This window comes from Eutrigla gurnardus (genome assembly GCF_963514095.1).
Source record: "Eutrigla gurnardus genome assembly, chromosome: 23".
Lineage (NCBI taxonomy): Eukaryota > Metazoa > Chordata > Actinopteri > Perciformes > Triglidae > Eutrigla > Eutrigla gurnardus.
Window position 1 is genome coordinate 2,921,079 of NC_139934.1, and position 6,271 is coordinate 2,927,349.

The window sequence follows — 6,271 nt, forward strand, 5'->3', positions numbered from 1 at the left end:
ATGGAGGGAGGAGGAGGAGGAGAGGACACATGAATGATGGAGGGAGGAGGAGGAGGAGAGGAGACATGAATGATGGAGGGAGGAGGAGGAGGAGAGGACACATGAATGATGGAGGGAGGAGGAGGAGGAAGAGAGGACACATGAATGATGGAGGGAGGAGGAGGAGGAGAGGAGACATGAATGATGGAGGGAGGAGGAGGAGGAGAGGACACATGAATGATGGAGGGAGGAGGAGGAGGAGAGGACACATGAATGATGGAGGGAGGAGGAGAGGACACATGAATGATGGAGGGAGGAGGAGAGGAGACATGAATGATGGAGGGAGGAGGAGGAGGAGAGGACACATGAATGATGGAGGGAGGAGGAGGAAGAGAGGACACATGAATGATGGAGGGAGGAGGAGGAAGAGAGGACACATGAATGATGGAGGGAGGAGGAGGAGGAGAGGACACATGAATGATGGAGGGAGGAGGAGGAGGAGAGGACACATGAATGATGGAGGGAGGAGGAGGAGGAGAGGACACATGAATGATGGAGGGAGGAGGAGGAAGAGAGGACACATGAATGATGGAGGGAGGAGGAGGAAGAGAGGACACATGAATGATGGAGGGAGGAGGAGGAGGAGAGGACACATGAATGATGGAGGGAGGAGGAGGAGGAGAGGACACATGAATGATGATGACTTTCTCCTAAAGTGCTGATGTCACAAAGTAGCTCATTAGCATAATACATCCCGCCCAGCTGCCAGTAAGCCCCGCCCCCAAACAAAGTCTCCATGTGGAGAACACAAACGTAAAGGAGGAAGAGGAGCTACTGAAACTTCCTGGTCCTGGTTCTGGTTCTGGTCCTGGTTCTGCCGAGGGAACGTGACCATGTGACCATGTGAAGATCACTGTTACGCAATCAGCAGCTTCGGGACAAAGACCAGCACTTTGGGACCAGAGTTGGAGGATCCGGTCCATGCTGGGTCCCAGACCTGAACCACGACCGGGATCAAAACCACCAGGGTTCTGGATCGCTGGACTAACTCCTGCTTATGGATCATATTTCACCAAAACTCTAATTTAACTAAACAAACTGCTGACAAGCTGATGTTTTACAATTAATAACATCTCCAGATCCTCTGCTGTGTGTGTGTGTGTGTGTGTGTGTGTGTGTGTGTGTGTGTGTGTGTGTGTGTGTGTGTTTGGTATGTGTGTGTGTGTTCTTCCCTTCAGGTGCCACGAGGAAACACTTGATGGCCAACGAAGACTTTAATATGCAGGAAAAAACCCCTCTCTCTCTCTCTCTCTCTCTCTCTCTCTCGTGCACGCGCAAAAAACTCACAATTCCATGCGCATGCCAAACGCATGAACGCGCAATGAACCGACCCGAGACCCAAACTCTGCAGCTCTCTCTCTCTCGCACACACACACACACACACATGCACTCACGCGCGCACGCACACACATGCACGCTCTCTGCACCCCCTCTCTCTGCCCAGAATTAGTCAATAGAGTGAGGATACATAAACCACCCACCAGTCACCCACAGCGTCTCTCTACCTCTCTCTCTACCTCTCTCTCTCCCAATCTCTCTCTACGTTTCTCTCTCTCTCTCTCTCTCTCTCTCTCTCTCTCTCTCTCTCTCTCTCTCTCTCTCTCTCTCTCTCTTTCTCTCTACCTCCCTCTCTCCTCTCTACCTCTCTCCTCTACCTGTCTCTCCCCCCCCCCCCATCACAGACCCGCAGCAGACCAGATCCCCATCGGTCTCTAATCCAGTCAAATCACACGAACCACGTATCCGATCAGTTCAGGTGCATTGTGGGTACGCGGCGTGTCCGACCAGCTCCTTTCGAAAAAGTCTTCTCTCCACGTCACCGACAAACACCGTCCGTTACCCAGCCGCGTGCACCGTGGCGTCCTCACGCGCACACCCGGGAGTTAATTAATCAATTACGGGGCCGCGCACAGGTGTTTAATCAGACAGACAGGAGACGCGCTGCGGGTCTTACCGTCTTCCGGAGACGCGCTCTCCGGCTTAGAAGAAGAAAAACACCGCCGACCGTCTCCGGTCCGCGTGAACGGCTAGTCCCGTCTCCCCGGGGTGCTCGCGCGCGCCTCGCGTGCGGCGGTTCCTCTCTCTCTCTCCCTCTCTCTCGTGTTCTCTGCGTATGTCTCTCCTCTTCTTCTCGCGGGAACTCCTCCTCCTCCTCCTCTGGGATCAGCTCGTACTCCTCGCGCCACCTGAACGCAGACGGAGCGGCTCGCGACGCTTCTGCTCGCGCTGCTGATGCTGCTTCTGCTGCGCGCGAGCCATCCTGATGTCAGCAGCCTTCTGCTGCGGCGGGAAAGAGGAGTCTCTCTCTCTCTCTCTCTCTCTCTCTCTCTCTCTCTCTCTCTCTCTCTCTCTCTCTCTCTCTCTGGTTGAATACCAAATCAAATATGAACATTAATCACATTTCTTACAGCTATTTAATGACGTCATATTTTAATTATTATAATATATGATATGTTTATGGTCTCAATCTCTAGTTTCAAGTCTTCTTCAATCCAGCATGATGTTCATTTAGTACATTATGGTCCATTTAGAGTCCACCAGACCAGAAAGCAGGGGATGCTTTAGGGGGCGGGGCTACCTTGTGATTGACAGGTCGCTACCAATGCTAGTTAGCTACTAAGATGACTTTAACACTTAGCTGTAAAGTTGACCTTGAATAATAGAAGCTAACTTTGTTCAGCAGCTTCACACCAGAATCCACATGGATCCAGATCCAGTAAGGTTGTGTTAACCAGATCCACCCGTCGCTCCTCCACACTCCAAATATGGTCACTTCCTTCACTGGTTGCAAGAATCCAAGATGCGGAACTGGAGGCTTCAGAACCGACGGGTGACATCACCATGACGACGTCCTGTTCTGATCTACAGTCCATGTCCTAAACACCAGTTTACTAGTTTCAGCTGGTCCCCTCGCCGTGGTCTGGACAGGGCCAGTGTGTGTGTGTGTGTGTGTGTGTGTGTGTGTGTGTGTGTGTGTGTGTGTGTGTGGGACACTGATTCAGTTACTGGATCATCATGAGAGATGGATGGAGACGAGGAAGATGAGCGGCTGACATTTTCCAGATCAGCTGCTCGTTGAGGTGATTTGTGTTTGTGGGTACGATTTGGCTCCACGCACACACACATACACACACACACACACACACACACACACACACACACACACACACACACACACACACTGTTTGTGTAGACTTCACTACTTCCTTTTACTGATTGTCTCCACTGGTTCTCTGTGTGTGTGTGTGTGTGTGTGTGTGTGTGTGTGTGTGTGTGTGTGTGTGTGTGTGTGTGTCTGCGTGTCTGTGTGTCCATCTATGGGTCTGTCTATCAGCCAGTCTGCAGCTCCCCCTGCTGGTGGTCACGTGTACTACATCTTCGCATATAAACAGACTTATTATCTATCTGGGAGATATTCAACTAAATATAAAAGATACAAATACAAAAAAGGAAAAATGATTGTGTGTGTGTGTGTGTGTGTGTGTGTGTGTGTGTGTGTGTGTGTGTGTGTGTGTGTGTGATCTTATCCTTCTTTGTGAGGACCGGTGGTTCAGTGAGGACATTTTTGGAAAGTGTGGACATTTGTGTCCCATCCATACTGTTCCTGTGTGGGATGAAAGATGAAGGGAAGAGTCGGGTTTAGGTGAGGAAGGCTGGTTTCCATGACGTCGGCTGTGAAACCACAGCAAGAAAAACACGGCAGCGGCTCAGTTTACCGGCAGCAAAGTTACCTAAATTTACTTATACATATTTGAATTGAACCCAGTGAGTGTGAGAGAGAGTGAGACAGCCAGGACTCGAGTGTACAGAGGATCAGACATTCATACTGATAAGGTTGGTGTAACTTCTTATAAACGTAATCATCTTTTTAAATCCACATATGTTCAGATGATTTGAGCTTTAAAACTGACTGTATCTTACAGTTTCATCTCTTACACAACTGATATTTCAATTGTATGAATTGGTTTTCTGAAAGACTTTTTATATAAATGTTAACAGGATAATTTTACACATGAAGGTCAGCCGTGTAAAATGTTTATTAATTATATATTCTAAGGTCGGGCTTGACACGATAAAAATATTTGACTGGAAAGTACATGTCATAACAAGAGTGTTTAGGATTTTAATTTTAATTTGTATATTTAGAAATATTAGTATGGGTATTTTTTTACACTGCTCTAGTAAATTATTTAGTCATAAGCACATTGGTTGTATATAAATGGTGATGAAATGGCAAAAATATAATCATATCATTAAATCATTAAATTTAATCATATTAAATTGTATTTATATAGCCCCAAATCACACTCCCTAAAAAAAAAAAAAAAACTTTCAGCTGGTAAAAAGTTGAAACCTCAGGGAGACAATTCAATTCAATTCAATTCAATTTTATTTATAGTGTCAAATCACAACAGAAGTCATCTCAGGACACTTAATACGCTCAAAATTTCAAGAGTCAACACAATTTCAAATTCCCAACATCACCCAGGGGCAAGCGTTACAGCGACAGTGGCCAGAAAAAACTGCCTTAATAGGCTTTTAGGCAGAAATCTCATGCAGCCCAGGCCCTTGGGTTCCAACTGCATTTGGTGTTATAGTAGTAGTAGTATTAACAGTAGAGAATGTGTCATGGATGTATAAGAACAGGAGGTGTGGACCCAAATGGAGTATTGAATAAAGGAATAGATTTATTCAAATACGGTAAACTAACAAAAACAAGATAATCAAACAGAACTTACAAACGGTGAATGAAAAATCCAAAATGACTCAGGGAACACAGACAGGCAGGCAGACAGGCAGACAGACAGGCAGGACAGATCAGGTGGTGGGTAAACATCCGGAGATAAGACGGATGACCGATCAAAGACAGAAAGACTAAATCCAACAGGCTGATTAGGACGAGAGACAGGTGGGGAAACACGAGAGGCCAACGAGACTATCAGACAGGAAGACAGGAAGTAAAGCAGGAGAAGGACTACAAAATAAAACAGGAACCCAACACCACGAGAGAAGGGGACACAAAACCAAGATTGCGGCAGGATGGACAGAAGTATAACTCATGTCGGGGGTCCAGATAAACATTACGACATACAAAAATAGAAGAAAGACAGTCGAGGCCTAAAGGAGGTTTACTAAGGGCTGGTCCAAGAGGAGCCTGAGCCAGCCCTCAATATAAGCATTTCAGGAATCGTACCTTCTTTCATTTTCTCTTCCAGATATGGCAGAAAACTCCACCTCCCTTCTTCTTCCATACCTGCCTTTGGCATTGCATTGTCTCACCACGGAACCCAGCAAATTAATCTACACCACATACTACATCACCAGCGCCCTCCTCTTGCTCCCCCTCTTCCTCTTCGTCCTCTACCTGGGTCTCCAACAATGGCGGCACTCCTCAGCCACGACTCACTCGGACAGCTTCACCTACCACCTGGTCGCCATCGAGCTGATTGGATTCGTTGGGGGCACCCTCTGCTGTGGTGGTATCTACGGGGATCACAGGATCACTCTACTCTTTGTGGGGTACTTTTTCCACACCTTCACGTGGTATGGACAGACGTACTTCCACACACTGACCTGTGTGGAGCTCTACCTGGCTGTGGTCCATCCCGTCACCTACCTGGGCCTGAGAGCAGAGCGAGGGATCAGGGTCAGAAACATAATCATTGGCTGTGGTTGGTTATTTTGCGTGGTACAAACTCTGGTGCTCATGGTAGACGTCATATGGATGGGGGTCTCCCTGTTGTTTGTCTTCATCGTCGTCATCTCCTTCTGCTGCCTTTCTGTTCTCTGCGTTCTGATTCGTCCAGGGCCAGGGGAACAGGGCGGGACCAGGGAATGGGTCGACCCATCAAAGCGGAGACCTTTCTACACCATTGTGGTCATACTGGGAGTGCTGGTGTTGAGGTCTTCTGCTAGTCTGCTTTGGGCTGCTCTTACTGTGTTGAGGGACAGAAATCACTGTGTGATAATGACATGTGATGTGTGGTTTAATATCAGCAGCAGTCTGGTGTTACCTGTGCTGTTCCTACACAGATCAGGAACTTTAGCCTGTTGGAAGAACAACGTCTAACACGGAGGGGGAAGAGGTCCTATCTCATCCCAACGCAACATGACTGTCATTGCTGGTTTCTGAACAATGCAGTTTTATTTTTCATATGTTCTGTAATTAGGAAATGTATTGTGCACCCATGGGTGTGTTGGTCTTAAAATGAGGTGTGTTGTTGTTGCAATG